General features: G+C 34.2%; 1 protein-coding gene across 1 annotated transcript in view; it reads right to left on the minus strand.

The window, feature by feature from the left end:
- The window catches only part of LOC142973997 (CD151 antigen-like), a 145575-nt gene that overhangs the window by 99484 nt on the left and 28067 nt on the right, over nucleotides 1–18024 (minus strand). The window lies entirely within an intron of this gene.

Raw genomic sequence — 18024 nt, forward strand, 5'->3', positions numbered from 1 at the left:
GGTAAATTAGTTCTTGATTTAATTTGTTGATTGTTGGAGGGTGTTCTGTATACCTGCATAACTATGTTACTTTGCTAGTTTAAATTTAGGACTACTATCTGAAACACAAAATCGTTTTAATGTGATGTACAAAATATGATTACGCATAAAAAAATATTAGCTCAAAACCGTTTAATTGGATGTTACTCAGTATAAGTTTGTGCCCGTTTTGGCATATTATTGTTTAGGATAACAATTATATATTTTTTAACAACACTGTTTATTTTATGCCCCGACAGCACTTAAAAACGTAAAATACAAATAATGACTAAACAAATCAGTCACCGTATTTTGAAAGTAAAACCAGACATTTCAACGGCCTTTCAGTGACGAGTGCGGTCGCAGGTCGAAATTCCCACTCTATTATAAAAACTATACCCACATTGAAGCAAATCAATAGGTCCTATAAAAGATCAGCTCGCAGTTCGTCGAGTGTGTCTCCCGAGTGGAAGGGTCAGGTCTTGAGTGAACATTACGACTTACATAGACATTGTCAAGTGTAGCCGAAGGACTTGGCCACGTTGGGAATAAAACTCCTGAATATTGTAACTTAGTACAAGTGCTTAATGGAATAGCAAACACTAGAGATAGCCCTAACATCTAAAGATTTAATAGAAAGGAGATATCTTTAACTGAATATACATAATATATTACCATTTGTTGGTTGTTGGTAAAAAGAAGCTAACGCATGAATAAGGTAATGTTGTGTACCGATGTCTATACTGCCGTCGTAAATCTAAACACAGTAACTTCAAAATATGCGTTTTGAGAAAAACGCGGTTGAAGTTTAATGGTTAATTTTTGCTCTCATGAAGATACTAATTATTGTATATTATTTCATGCAACTTTTAATGTTAGTATATAGTTAAATCTTTGATTCTGTATATATATATCTAGTATATTATTATTGTATAAATAATAAAATTAGATAATGTGTTTTAAGCTAGGGTAATAATATAATATTTTTTTCTTTTTTAAGTTACAACACGGTAACTCAACGGTTACTGTGTTGTAACCAAGTTTTACCTATTACTGTGTTGTAACTTTGTAAAGATATTAACATTAGGGGAATTACGACACAGTAAGTATGTACATACTGTGTTATAACTATGTTTCTTAGAAATACGTATAAAATCAGTAATACAGTAAATGAGATACTGTGATTTATTCAAGTATTTGTTGTTTATCTTTGAACAATATTTTATACGCAATCACAGTAACTGAAGAAGCCGTGTTATAATCAAGCAAAAAAAGAAAAATTAAAATCTATTCACGTTAAAAAAACACAGTTAGTAGTGAGATACTGTTATTTAATTTAAAATAACACAGATACTGTATTTTTTATTAAAAAAAATTTTTTTTTTGTAAAAATACTGTGTTTTTATTTAATGTATTTCGGTAACTATCCATCGTACAAACAAGCCGAAAACTTTCTCAAATAGCCCGCGGTCTCCTGATTCCAAAGAACTAAACAAACTATAAACACAGTAACTTAAGTTACTGTGTTTACATTTACGACGGCAGTATATTATTATAATTAACTAATATAATTTACGGAGCAAAGCAAAATCCATGCGATTCGTGGGTTCGTTATGTTGGGCTTTACTATTGGACCATTGATCTTTTATCAATGCGGAAATGGAAAAGAAATCATAATGTTATAGTAAAATAGCATCGTAAATAAGCAATTACATTTCCCAAACATTCGATTATGAATATAACAGGAGATAAAATCTGAGCGCTATTTACGTAAACGTTTAATTAACGCGAAGGTAACACATAACGATAACGGTTATAACGTAACGCTTACGAGCTATAGCCAAATTGAACAGGTGGCTCCTTATACCTTACCTCTGAAGATCTCTGCTGAGAATATTTGCCTTCGTTAAAGATTATGCCGGGACATTATTGAGTAATAACTGGAATAACGATCGCTTTATTATGATATTTATTTTGACTTTGATCTGAATGTAGATATCCTGCTTTATAGGTAGAAAATGAATTTGTTATATTATGTATTCAAATGTTTTTCTCGTGGAGAAATAAAATTTTGATAGTGATCGTCCTATGGGTAACGTTATTTTGTAATATTCCAAAAGTAGGCTATTACTACTCTTTTCGTAATGACTTGTTATGTTCAAAACAAAACAATTTCCTGTTCCGTTCACAAAGAACTTTATCCTTCGTAAGTTGCAAAACGAGAGAGAGGATTTATTTTCGGACAAAACACATCTAGTGAGATATCTAGCGGGCACATTGCGACTCCATAAATCCGGCTTGACATCGCGGCAGTCCCTTATGGCTCGCCAACCGCACTGATTCCTGGTACTCTGTTACAACGTTTACATGTGTTAGACTGTTAGCTTCCCCACATGGCGCGGTGCACTCTATAAATACTCGTATTTACTTACACATTACACGGATTTACACACTGCCATGGCAAAGTAAATACAAACAAACGGGAGTAATTAAACAACTGCTGGTTTTCTACGAAACGTTAAAACAAGCTTTTAATTAACTTTTCTTATTGTATGTGTGTAAGGAAGTACACTCGTTTATTTTGATTATTATGTATGAGGATTAACGCGGTCGTGCATTTACTTTTATTTGCTTGGCATTTCGACTGGTTGCACTGACTGCGGTCTGAAGCTAATTAATTTTAAATAATGTATGATCCCGTTAATTACATTTCGTATTATATTGTTAAAAGCATAATGCGAAATGTTAAGACCGTTTATTTTAGTTAATCTGCCCATAAAAATCTCAATGGAAAATATTATATTGCTGCCATTTTCGTACGTTAATGTAATCAGCATAAGCTTATTGTGCTCTACCATTGTCTATAAATTAGCATATATTTTAGCGCTTTAACACCGTTGTTTAATACTATGATTTGAGTCAGTTTAACAGGCATTAATTCATAGCTATCAAATATTTCACTTTCCCTGTATTTCACGTTGCGAGCTGTGCCGAACATATTAATTTCGCCTTTGGCTTCTCACTAGGTCATGTTTGATGGAAACCTGCGCGTATTAACCGAGATACATTTCTGGTGCATTTATAAGTTGAAGTATCGGAGTTGGGAATATGAGTGACCAAAACGAAACATCACTTATGAAGCTCTGGCATATATTAGGTATAGTTTACTTGTTGACTCGCGCAACTTCGCTTGCGTCACACATAAGAGAGAATGGGTCCAAATTTTCCCCGTAGTATTTATTGGTCGTAGCGTGATGATATAAGCCTTCCTCGACAAATGAGCTATCTAACACTGAAAGATTTTTCAAATCGGACCAGTAGGTCTTGAGATAAGCGCGTTCAAACAAACAAATAAACTCTTCAGTTTTATTATATTAGTATAGATAAAAGCGTAAAAAATATCGTCATAAAATAGTTCTACCGGATAAAATGGCTTTATTTTTAAATTTAATCAAGTTTACTCGATATTTTCCATCCTCACCTGGCCAGCTATAACTCGCGAGGGAGTAAAAAGACATCGTTGCTATACTAGCTCACGTTGAACACAGTTTATATCACGTCATCTCTTTAAACGCTTCTTCAAGTGTGCCGTAAACTTGACAAATATGAAAGCGAGTTTTCGAGATATTTTTCACATGTTACACACCTTTTTTCTTTCATGTTATCCGGATTACGACGCAGGGGATTATTATACCGCTTGACACATTAAAGTACTAGTCTTTTACGTTTTCGTTTCCTTTTTTTGATATAAAATGGTTTGTTACTTCTGGATTAAGAAAGTGCTGGCGGATGTTTTTGCAAAGAAGTATTTAAATATTTTATTTTGACTTTTATCTTTTTATTGTATGGATTTTCTCCATTCATCCCCTAGCTTTATAATACGTACATAATTATATACCTTGCTTGAAAGGTTGGGCGACGCAATCCTCACACATAAGTGAATTTATGTCGTTGCATAGCGGATATCTAATTCATAATTGTATATTACTCTCAAAACAATGGGAATAACGCTACTTTCAGGGCCACAGAAATAAGAATGGAAGAAAGTCGCAAGTTTAGCTTAGAAAAGCTTGCACTTTGTGTAAGCTACTGCACATGTGCTTGTAGCTAAATAAAGGTTTTTCATATGCAAAACAAACTCGTTGGCTGGAGACCACCCGGTCGAACGATAAGCCGGCAGCCGCTCTTGTAAACATTTCAATATTTACACCTATTCGCTGCGAGTTTTGTAAAACATTTCGTGCGGAAATCAGGTGAGGTTTAGTATCAACTCATTTATAAATACCACATGTATGATATTCAAGCGCTGTTGTGTTTTGCCTAAGTGAGTGAATAAACAGATAACGGGGATTCTGGATGACGCAAATAATACATATTTAAATCATACTTCATAGTTTAACTTCAATCACAACTAATATAAAGATGGTATCGTTTTCCAATAATAGTATCACAACGAATTGTTTCACAAAAGTAAAAGTTAGATAATATTGTTTCACAGTGCGCGAACACAATCGTTCTGTTCGTTGTGTAAAGCGACAGATGTTGAGGTTAGTGTTACAAGGTTGCTCAAGGTTATCAGTTATCGTACCAGCTAACATTATTGAGAGAAAAATATTGTTTTTTTGTCGCGCGATTCGCAGAAACGTAGCAACCAACCGATAGTAAATACTCGTATAGTTTCGTAGTATATCCAATTATCTGCGAAACTACGAACATGATACGTATCGTGAGCAGATAGAATCACTGCGCTGCATTAAGTAGGCAGCCGTAGGTTAAGATTTACATATATCAATCTCGGTCGCAGGTCAAATGTCTGTAATATCATTATATGATAGCGAGACCGATCAAGTGAAGTCTGAGTGCGTCTTTATTTTTATCCTCAGTGCCCGCATTCTACCGTTTGAAAAGCGCTTCAGGCCCGCCTCGCCGTATTGTCGGCTGTTTATTCTATACCCACATAATAGTAGTACGTAATAGCAGCCATGTAATAAAAAATAATGGCAGGGACCGCTCTAAATTGAATTGAACGCGTTGTAACGGCTCACCTACAAAATACGGTGAATAAAGATAAATAATAATAGGTGAAAGATTAATTCAAGGCAAAATATGCAGAATAGACCCCGAGAGTTTTGCATATCTTGCGAGAATATTTTCTGTGTAGGCAGATTTTGTATAGTTTATGTTTTTACGCCAGAATAATGGACAGAAATGTTGGGTTTTCGGCTAGGATCTAGACGCTCCTTTAATAAAAGTTGGTTGATATATGAGTCGAAGGCCTATGTGGAACATGTGAGCGGCGCGAGGGAAGTTTGATCGTAAATCGTATGATAAGTCAGTAGCGTTGGCCACCGCGCCGTGTCGAGAAAATTACTCACAGACTTATTCTCTACTACACTGATTTATTTTTGTTTTACTGATTGACTTATTATTTTCTGTTGATGTCTTTATGATAGCCTTGTATATGCTGAAATATTAGACTACATAGACTACAAGTAACTACATTCTGAGCATATGATTTATGTATCTACATAAATTTTCGTTATTGGGATTTAGTACACGTCTATTTTTATGTAGATTCCAATACCCACGTTTATTTGCAAAGCCTTTATTAGTGTAGTGTCATTTTTGTGATACAGATTTTCTTATACTGGCATTATATTGATATTTCCAGTCTAAAAATAACCTGTTGTGATCAAAACCCTAACTAAACATCTCCGAAAACCAAATTAAATTCCAAGCTTAGCACAGAAATTTCCAGTAAACTGAGCCTCATAGTTGCGATAAAACAAACAATACCCCTATGTATGTCGAATAAACGTCAACATTCTAGTAGGTATATCTGTAATATATTAGAAGTAGAGTGTAAACAAACTGAAATATTCCTCCACACGACGCAAAAATTTCCATATCTGAAGGGTACGACATCGAAAGCTGCACGCTCCATTTAAAATATTGCATTGTATTAAAGCACTTCGCACATGAGGATCCTACCATCCGAAAAAGGTTACGTTCACGAAAATTGATGCGAGAAACGAATTTATATGACAGGTACATCGCTTCAATATCGCGACATTGATGACTGTTCCTAAGTTAAAATTTATTTCAAGGATAATATTGACCGAAATCTGATTGATTGCCATTCATTTTGAGTTCCACCCCAGTTTATGCGCTCGCAGGGAACTCTTTGTGAAATTCCAAATTGGACAGCGAGTGCGGTTAAGTTTACGAGCTCTCTTGCTTGTTGTCAGTGAAAATGTCGAACGTTTGCGGTAGACCTTAATCTAATCAAGTCGATATTACAGTTTCGATTCGAAATTCCGATTCAGATATGCGCGTTTCATTCAGAATGTAATAATAATGTCGCGTTGTGATGGACCTCAGATTATACGTGACCAGTGGCAGATTTCATATTCAGAAAATGAAAACCTTCGGACCTTTGACCTTTACTTACCATAACCTTTCCTTGTATACTTATAAAACATACTTAAGCTGCAGAATAAAAATTGCTTCATGACTCAACGTAAAAAAAATGTAAGGGATCTTTTTCAACTTTCCCTTCGACGCTGATATTTCTAAATTATAATAACATTATGTTATAATCGCGCGTAGAGTGCATTCAAATACAAAATATCCTTTACTTCGTTAACTTCGTACAAAGTATTTGAAATATACATATATTTTTTGTTCGTTTCATTAACGCTAGTGTTAAAAACAGTATGTTGACAAGAATACATGGACTGTTTACTATTCTATCGATCGACGTATTTACATCCTAATTACGTAAGGTCGATGGCAATCGGGATCGGTTTCAACCGACGATTTCTTTAGACTTGATTACCATTGAAGTTACCCAATTAGGCTGTACCACTATCTGCTTGGAAAGACGTTGATTTGGACCTTTAGTATCCCAAGAGACATCTAGTATACGTTGAAACTAATTACTCTAGTTTGTAGGCTTTATATTTTCTATATACAAATGTTTCTTTTGTAAAAATTGGCTGAAAACTGGCTTCAGACAGGCTACATGCGTGTCCCTCAATCGTATGGTCTGGGAAAAATATAGCATTAGTCTGTCTTGTTAGCTTCGAATGTTTATTGTTTAACACAGAGCGACAAATCAGCGGTTTACATTGAAATAGGCAACATAATAACCTAAAATAAATTATTACTAGGTATTATTTCTTTAGTCTCACAATTCATTTCTTTTTTATTTATGTTATTTGTGTGTATGTAAGTAACGGACAGCTTTTCTATGAACACGTGCTACTCGGACATCCTGCTTAATTAACTTGTCTCTTACTGATTCTTTTTACCATCGTTTGGAGAAATATTTTTACGTCTTACGTGAGGATTTGTTTTATTAAGTCATCAGATATCCCTTAGGAGATTACGGCCTCTTTGTGCCTTTTGTATTCTCTTGATACTTTTATTCCTAAAATCTTTTTTATAACTTGTTCTTTGTCAGGTCTAATTGAATTTATTTGAAGAAGTGTTTGTATTCAAAATAAACATTTTATTCATAGAACCTTTGTTCTTACTTCGCGTAGGAATTATATTGAATAGTATTAAATGTGAAGAATCTGATTTCGCAATGTTTCATTGTGTTCGACATTTTCGTAGGTGGTAACATTTATAGATTTTTTAATGAACTGAAACAAAGTAGATATAAATATTTATTTTAATGTATATGTCCGTTATTTCACCCCGTAGTAGATATCTTTCCGTTGATCTATGTCATAACGTCTTTATAGTATCGTATATAGTTGTGTAGATTTTTTAAACCTATTTATTAAATCCTGTAATTAGGATGGTTGTAAGTGACACCCAAAAGGCTCACTTGCAGAATATATAAGTTTTGTATTAGACGATACTGTAGATTTTTCTCTTCAAAGTATCAAAACGCTCCCACGCTCAAATATCCAATTTATGAAAATATAGGTTGTTTGTGTTGTTTGGTGGGCTTCGCTCCTATTATTATTTTCCCATTGTACATCGGTTTCATTGTATTGTTTTAATCCGTGAGAAAATAATGATTTTCGTTTGTGTGAAGCCCGTAATATGAATATAATATGCGAAATTCATTTAATATCGCCAAACAATGCCTGTATGTAAAAACAATGTAAAAGTATTTTATTAAGGTTGTGCTAAAAAGGCAAATATTCATTAGCGTCAGCGTTTTCCAGTCTATGCTCGGTGTTTTTTTCCAAAAGGGTAAACTTTTGCTTATCAAACATTGTGCAGGACCGTTTTCAAAGTAGAAAAAATAGGAATTTCAATTTTTATCAGGTAATTTTCGATCGCCGGGGGCGGGCGAATTGTCTTTGTTCTCGTTGACAGTTATTACAGTAACGATTTTTTATTCTTGCCTTGTTGTATGTTAGAAATTTAGAAGTTTTTATGTGTTTACTGCACTACAGTTTACTAGAATATCAATAGTTTGTTTCTATCTGACGGCCAAGAAGCCTGTCAATTAAACCAACCTGAATGAACTCAATTTCTCGATCATACTGAATGCAGTAACATAGCACCAATTCCCTGCATTGGATCATTTACACAAATAATTATAGTTCAACCAGTTGAAGTTGAACGAATCCCTGTGGCCGACTATTACTTAGTACGATTTGTACGCGATTAACTCGCGCGTTCTCATAGGAATAACGCTGGCGTCCTTGCAGCGATAGTCGTAACTGAGTTGAAACATTCGGTCACATAGTGTGACCGTCTTTACTTTAACGATGCTCTTGGTGAAAACTTGGCAAGCGTGGAACACTTTAACTGCTATAAGTACAAATGTTGCATAATTGAACAGCTCGGTTAAGTGTTTTGCTTTTATACTAGCGTTAGCAACTAATGGTTCATACATTTGGACTAGATTTGGCGATCACTGATGAACACTAAAAGGTCGCTCGAAAGTTATACGACACGAACATGGAGACATATTTTTTGATTCTGCAAGAATTTATATGAAACATCAGACTTATGTTGAATAGGAATAGAAATTCGTCAAAATCAATCTTTAAAAGTATCAAATCATGCATTTATCTATTTTTTTCACTAACTTTTATTTCACAAAATGATTGAAACCGCTATCTCTTGAGATTTTATCGGAAAATTGGCACCGCATATTGTAGCTAGTGAAGAAATAATATAAATACTATAGGGTAAATATTGATTTATATGAAGCTGAGCTGTGATAACAAGTGTCTCAAGAGAACGGAACGGGTTGCATTGATTCTTGTAAGAGTTAAACTAACAAGCCTGCGTGGTTACAAACCAGAATACGACCATCTTCCTTGCAATATATGTTTTAGTCTTAGTCTGAAAATGAAAAAAATAGGACAGGTAGATTAGTTCTTTGCGTTTTACACGCACAAAGAAAATTATTAGTCTTATCATTGCATTAACTTTTATCTTAATTTAAAAACAAAGAATACATTCAAACGATGTATTTTTTTATAAAAAGTATTACCTTTGATACATATAATAAATTAGTTGAGATAATATTGAACTAAGTGGCGTTCTCTGGCCTCTGCCTAGCCCTATGAGAAGAAGGCGTGTTTTTATGTATGTCTGTATCAGATATTAGTAGAGTTTTGTTAACAGATTACTCATACCGCGTGCATTCAAGTTGAAAGCTCGTCGGAATTATCACAAAATATTCTCGTAATGTACCGGTACGTTAAATTAGACTTTGATGTGTAAATGTGTATGTAATATTCGTATTCCTGCTTAATTTATGTAGGTTAATATTTAATGGCTCAACCAAGTGTATTGTGAATTGATTTAAATAGATTCTGCTTAATGGTTCTAATATTACTATTTATAAGTTTATTAAACCACTAGTTTTAGACTGAGACTCTTTTGGTAAGCTATGGTCGACTGGCGGGGCTTTTGCAGTCCGTCTAGAAAAACAAAGAACTTTGTGTTTTCCTAACATTCTTGCATGCGAACTTTTATTAACTCATCTATCTAAAAATGTTTCCTTGAATAGTGCCCGTTTCATAAGCTCTAGATTACCATGAACGTAGTAGCATTTTGACAGATTTTTCATTTAATATGAACTATAATGTAGTGGGTCTTAAGACCGATCGAAAATTACCGGTTGCGATAACTCATTGTTTGTTACTCGTATTTTCAATCAAATAACACCGATCATGGGCTGGGTAGATTTTTCATTTCATGTCGCTTTATCTATAGATAGTTTTCCGTAAGTAGTAACTATATAGTTAGATGGTACCTTTGTTAAAGGAGTTTGCCATAATAGGCCGACTCCGTTTTGTCGACGTGGAATCAGCTTAAGCCTCGCACAAAAAACATAATGCGTACGACACAAGGGTGTAAACGACGTCGTAGGCAATAACTCGGTTGTGTGGTTAACTGGTTAGACCCTAATGTTAGTTTGAGTATGCCACAGTCATGTTGTTTATCCCGAACAATTTAAATGATGATAGTTTTCGTATAATTATATTAGATCATCGTGTGTGTACAAAAACACACTAAAATATTTACATAATATTATGATGTGTACAAATCACGAAAGTATAAAATCGTAAAAATTATTTACGGTTTGAACGTAGATGAACGTTTATAAAACTTACGAAGTACTAGGTAAATACGATAACTTATTACTTGTATTGTACATAAAATGTAGGTAAAAATCAACTTTGTTTCAATATAAGTTTTATCCAAATTGGCTATTCAAAAGCGGCTTTGTATCAGTAAAGCCAAACACTTATTTGCTCTAACAAACTATTAACCGTTTCAGAAACAGTTCATGCAACTTCAATTCAGTATTGGGTTTTATTCCGCCGCTTAGCCGGAGGATTTCCACGAACAAACGACGATAGCTAGTAGGATGTTTTGTTACTTGTTTTTTGCGAGTCACTGCTCGGATGGAGCCAAATACCGATATAAACTATACGTCGCCGTCCGTTGTCCAGGAACATTGTTGGACTAGGATAGTGCTGTTATATTGTTTGTGAGAGTGTTGTTTGTTGCAGTTTATTGTATCTAAAGATACTTGGATTTTAATCATCCACTGTTAGTTGTCAACAAGGATGTATATTGCCAAACATAGCATAAAAATAGACCCCAATTTTGGTCAACAGCGTGCGGTACGCGAAACGTTATCAAAGCTTTGTGAAAAAGCATAACAAAATAGGTATAAAACATGTGCACAGAATCTAAATAAATATTTATAAAAGAACGTTTGCACGTCGACATTTTCACGTTTTCAAAAACCGCGTAAAAGGCTTTTTATTGAATGTACAAATTGGACGGTGACAAGTGGAGTGGAGTAACTGCCATCGATTTTTTTAACAAATAGATTGATTTGATGGTCTGGCGGTTTACTAGATATCGCGCTTATTTGACAGAATGAATGCTTACAATGGAATGTGCGAGAATTTAAAACTCGTAGAATAACGAGTGAAAATGTAGATTTTAATGTTAGCAGTGATAGTTTAATGAATGTATTATTATAATATTCTTGAGTATACGCGTGTAACATAAAGCAGACTCCGATTTAATCCCTCAAAGAAACCGTGAACTAGCTACAAAGCTTCCTGAACAAATGAACATTAGTAATCTAGTGTAAGCACCAGTGTCTCTAACTAACACAATAATTAATATTGTGTTATAATCATGTACTCGGAAACAGACTACACCTGTTTATCATCTCGCGGAAGTTGTAGCACCAGAGATATGACATTGAATTACTTGTTCTACAATACTACGAAGGACAAATTACTGGCGAATAACTTGTCACGGCGAGTAACGATGATTAAACGGAGAACTGAAAATATCTATAAAAGTCTTTAAAGGTTCGATGTTCTGGAGAACCCTCCTTATATTTTTGACAAATGAGCTGTTGTTCATCTCGAGATTATGTAACGCAGCTTATATGTAAAAAAATACCCAATATTCGCCCCTCGGAGCTTAGTTTTTTAGTCTAAGCACTTCTTGTTTGATAAATTGGGTGCTCAGTACTTTGGACAGCTCATAGACTTTGTATAAATTTAATTTATTTCGGGTTGAGTGACTGCTGTGAAAGCAATTTTCTTTTTAACGAGCGTGGTTAGCGGTTTTACACATAAAAGATGTAATATGTCTGAATTATGTTCAGTAAATTGGGTTCAGTGAATTAAATCGTCCATTATGAAATAATGAGTTAGACCCTGCTAGTTCGGGAGATTGTAACGAAAAATAATTTGAAATTGGGTTTAGACAAAGTAAGCATAAGACACATATTACAAAAGATTTTACTTAAGAGAGCTACTAAACACAAGTAGAAGTCACAATATGTACATAAGTTCAGTGATAGTATCAAGACCCGGTCCAATTTCCTCCCCTACTTATTTCATTACGCTGTTCAAGAACTTTTTATGTTAACCAAATTTTGTTCCGATTAAATTGGTAGCTATGTGAGACAGTTGGAGATTTCCCTCGAGAATGTTTGCGCTTCATTGCTCCGTGCCGACAGATTGTTACATTTTATTTTTAGTTTTCCACCACTTTAGGTATTGTTCGAGAAACAATTGTGCTTTTAGAAAGATTGTTACTAGTCTCCAGGATATTTTTACACTAGGTACTTTGTCAAAGTTTACTAGGAGAGGGTTTCTCTCGAGGGAAGTCAGATTGATGGTTGCAGCACTGCGGAATAGAGCAGATGTCGTAACAATAAGTGTAAAACTCTTTTTAGTTTCAGATTTAAATATTCTTAGGTTGTCTGTTTATTTGTGGTTATTTGAGTTTCACTTTTATATTGTGTTTGAGTTTTGTAGACGATCGTAGATACAAAAAGATTTTTTTGCACGGAATTTGATTAAGGATTTTCAGACTTATGCATGCACTTGAAACTAAAGTTACCAGCTATGTTTGGTGACCATAAATCGGCCACAGATCGTTAATTTTTAAAAGTAGGTCATTGTTGCGATTTTTATATTTAGTAGTGTAGTCATAACTTAGTCTTTTAGTGGGAAGTTTTCATTGGTTACAATATATAAATGATTAAATGTTGTATTTATTTTGGTCTTGGCCGAATATCAGAGTGTGCAAGATATAAAATATTTTTTAACCTCATTCCGAAAATGCAGTACCTTTTGTTTTAATAGAGGTGCTCTACTTTTAGATTCAATTTTGAAATAAAAAAGTATTGTTCATTTAACGTCATAAAAAATATTACGCTGAACTTTACGCGTCCGCGAGAAGTTTTAAAAATATATTGATATTTTTCATATGATATAATGAAATAAACTTCCAATTGACACTTACTACTTTTGAATTGGTTCACGACCCGCTTGGCTGAACGTAAGCGTATAAATCATTTTGTATGGCTTCACAAAATGATTTTGATCGTATTTCATCATTTTTCATGCATCGATACGTCCATTGAAAAACTAGGGCCGATACACATATATTTTCCAGAAAAATGGGACGGAACTTTACTGCATTATTTTATTTTTATTTATCAAGTATTGATAGACAATTACAATAATGACCGTGACAACCCCGGTTATACATAAGTTCAAAAGTAAATTAAATTCTTTCTTTGGAATCCCTCTATTTTCTACTGAGCATTGAATGATAATCCGTTCAGCATATTATTTTGAGGTTGCGAACAGACGTACTGTTGTAGCGTATATATATATAGTGATAATAAAGCAGTCGCACATTTGCTCTTATTCTGCAGTTATAAGTAAAACAACAAAAACCGTAACTTCCAATTAATTTACCTTTTATATCTATTCCCATAGCTCTACAGAAATTCGTACAAGAGAAATGAAGCCAATAACCCCGTCACTATAATTTCACATTTCGTTCGCTCAAATAGATGGACCACAATTTCCATAACTGCGTAGGAACGTGAAAATAAACGAGGCATATAATCCTGGATACAATAGCAATCAGTACCCGTCGCAGGTGGATTGATTACTCGATGTTATCACTACGATATTGATGGACACGCCATTGTCATAATCCCTTTGACGACAAAGCGTTTCAGTAGACTTTTTGTTTGCAATTTGAGTTTTTGCCACCTTTCTTAAGATTGTGAGTACGTAGTTCCCGGAGAAAACGACACCTGGGCTTTGACAGTGTTATTGTCCAAGAACTTAGTACAGAGCCTGGACGTGTACAATTTATTTCGATTATAGTTAATCATTGTGTGTAGCCGTGTTAAACAGACCACCGTTAGCTACATAACCTGGATCACCGATGTTTTATATTCGAAAATTGTACACTGTTGCCAGTAGCGAACCTTACATGCAAGGCTCTGTACAAAGTTGTTGGACTATAGTTTTATTGTATAAAGTTACGAATGAGTTTACTACACGTTCCCCTACTTCTTGGTTAATAATCGTAGATGGCTTCAGCTGTAAGTGCCACGTGCCCACGGTAGTATAGTCCAGCGTACTATGTTTAGTATAGTTACACATAATGTGTGGTTTTGCTGCAAACATTAGTGTTTGCGGAGGCAGCGATACACGTATTTTGACAATAATCTAGAGAGTATATGCAACTTGTACTTTAGCGCGGTCCTCTACAGACATTGAGTTGGAGAGGTTGACATTTAAAATGTCAACCTCTCCACTGCCAAAATAGTTTATACGGAACCCGGTAGAGGCGCTGATCAAATTTTCATACAAATTTCTTGTTAGCTTGTCGGTTGTTGATAGTCAAGAGTAGTAGAGAATCGCACTAATGTACAATAAACTACTTTATAAGTAAAATACGGAGATTTCATTGTGAATCCGACTTCCTTTTACCATGAAGTTGGGCATCTTTTGCAGATTTCCCCATCGTAAAAAAGGAATCAAATGTATTTTCTTTGAATTTATGACCAAGGGCCACGTAAAAAGCAAATAGATCTTTTTACTATACTTGCAAATGTTGGTACATATGAGTATACATACACATACTCACACACATACACCAATATTTGTGTAATATATTGCAGTGTAGGGCTCGGCGTGAACTTCATACATTTATTTATGACTCCGACTGATAAAATCGTTTGAAGTAAATGTTAGTCAAAAAATAAATTCTTTCTACTGAAACTGGCTGAAAAGGATCTCTGAAAAACATCGGAAGTATTTAAAAGTGTCATACAACCTGTAATTAAGGATGTTTATCTCCATTTTGTTTAACTTTGGACATTTAAACTTTTAGGGGATTCTGAGAGACTTAAGGTAAATAATTACTTCCGTTGATTAAAAAAGAGCCCCCTCCTTAGAAATGTATTTTGTAAAACAATGTTTTTAATTCATTGTAAATCAATATTCGCATCGGCATGTATTTACTATTCAGTGACTACGTTGAAACTTAATTAATCAACCTTACCTATAAATAAAGGTGACCCGCATCCGTACCTTTTCTTCATATAAATGTACAGCTATAGGGCAGTATTATGTCTAGTTAAACACGTTCCTCAGTTCACAAGATAGCAAAGAGTTCAAATAGAGTAGATTCTCGAAGCTGCCCCTGATAGATGACAGGCAATTCCCTTGTTCCCTCGGCGGTGGATATCCGGGCCGTCCCCTTCACAGATTGTATTGACTGCAATATTCTTTAGACGGGTTGACGTCAAATAGATTACGAGAAAAAAAGTGTTTGAAAAACCTTGAAAAGTTCGCCCCTTATCGAAAAATGATCAAAGACTCGCTCCAAAACTTCACTAACGTTTTAAGTGTCCCAACTTTGAAAGACTGTTATTCTGCCTCCCTGACCTTCCAAATTTATCCCACAAAAAATGTTATAATCCAACTTTCCTTTATTTTATAAAGATATACGTTACTGGAGAGACGTGACGGTTCACTAAACGTAGACATTTACGAATAATACAATCTTCTCGTTCGTGTTGCACTGTATAAAGGATTTGTGCAATTTTATCACAGTCACATTGAATACTCAGCATATTTCATTCCGTATTGCAGAAACAACATCATGAGCGCTACCTGTGCAAGACAAGAAGCTTGTTATTTGTTTTCAGATTCGTTCACAAAGTCTGGTGTGTACTGCGAAAAGCACAAGATACGGATTTTCACGAGTTGTTTTGTGTTACACTGCGGTGTTTTGTCAACGTCATCGTGGAAAGTTATTGTAAAAAAAGCGATGTACGACAAAAAGTAGAAGGGAATGTGGTGTGTCGTATTGTCGCGGCAGATTCCGTGAGCGCGGGCCCAGGCGGGCGGCGTGTCGCGAATGTTTGTCAAACAAACAAAAACCTGCTCGTTATATCAAAGCACAAAATATGGAACAAAGTGGAGTCGCGGCGGATTGTACGGAATAATTCTGTTATTGGTTTCTGTGATCTGTTCGTAGGTATTTAGGTATTAAATACTCAACATAAATCAAACGTGGTCTTGTACATTATTAAATAACTGAGAGATTGGTAAATCGTATATTTTGATTTGATTTACCAGTTTCTAGTATTTGATTATTAATAGGTAAGTAATATCAAACACAGATTTTATTTCTTGCTCGTCATGCGCACAATTTAACTTTGTACAACAGAACAAGAACAGACTTCATACTTATTTGTCAAACACAACAGAAGAAGTTGGGCAAATTAATTAAAATATTCTGTACGCACACAATTTCTTTGAGCAAAACTCATAAAAAAGAGATAAGTACTTTTACAAAGATGTCAAAACAACATTCCACACCACATTCGACCTTTATCTAAGGTTCATATATGTATTTGAACATAGATTCTGCCAGTGACTTTGTGTTCGTCTTTTTTTAATTAGCCTGAGTTAATTACGGACAACATAGCTTCATATAGTAGTAGGGGTCTTTTCATTGTGCTAGTGGTGGCCTTCAGCCAAACTTAGGTCTCTAGTCAAGAGTCCTAAGTTTGGCAAGAATAAGCTATACGTTATTTTTGACGTTGTGGTAGCATATATTCGTAAAATCATTAATAATTTTAAACAAAAAGCTCAGTGGCAATTTTGTATTTATAATGCAGTCTAGATATTACTTATCGGAAATAAACTTAGCGTTAGTTAGCATTATAGTAACATGCAATCTAAATAAAATGAATTACTAAGATATACTTAATTATAAAACAAAGTTAATAGATACAATTCTAACACAATCAAATGACAAATCATATAATTCAATGTATAAGCTCGTGAGTTCAAACGGATGAAACTTCAATACAAACTTAATCAATTAAAGTTATCAGTTATTATTAGTTTACTTGTTGATAACATCGTCCAGTTAACTAATATTGATTATCATACCTTATGTACCTACTAACTGGATAAAACCTTTTTGTTAAACCTAAATGGATAATAGTTTCATTTGATATTAGAATGTATATTTTTACCTAATAATGCGCATCAAAAACTTTAATGTTATATATAAAGTTTTTATGTACGAGCTACTAGACCGATTTTCATTATTTTTTATTGATTATAAATAAGCAAATACATTGTTTTCTGAAAACTACAGGTCATATTTTATTTATTTAAACAAAATTTTTATACAAAATTTGTATAAAGGTATAGGTCATATTTTAGCCAGGTAAAAACAAATCCGATACAGTTGTTACTAATTTGCGGTACATTACTTACGCCGTCACGTAAAAAAGGGTTCAATTTTTACCTGAAACAAAATGATCCATTGATATTTTCTGGTCTAGTTATTATTAGTAGTAAAGCCACATTTTCACAAGATTCATTCAGTTATAAAGGAAATAAGATACTAAAGGAGTGGCCGTCAGAGCAGTTTTGTAACACGAGATATTCGGGAAGAAATTCAATAAGTTGAATGAAATTTCACAGAGCTCAGAGCTCAGACATCTTGTGGAATCGTGAGAGCACTGAGAATGCGGAGGTGCTTCCAGTTCGCTATTATTGCGTAACATTTCGTTAGTCTTTGCTATTCTATAATTTCTACAGCTGTTTCAATTTAAAACGTTATTTAATGAAACATTTCTGTTATTTTGTTGCGAGTTGTTTGTTGTTTTTTGGGCAATCAGTAGATGAGTAGACTTGTTAAGAA

This window comes from Anticarsia gemmatalis, chromosome 7 (assembly GCF_050436995.1).
Source record: "Anticarsia gemmatalis isolate Benzon Research Colony breed Stoneville strain chromosome 7, ilAntGemm2 primary, whole genome shotgun sequence".
Lineage (NCBI taxonomy): Eukaryota > Metazoa > Arthropoda > Insecta > Lepidoptera > Erebidae > Anticarsia > Anticarsia gemmatalis.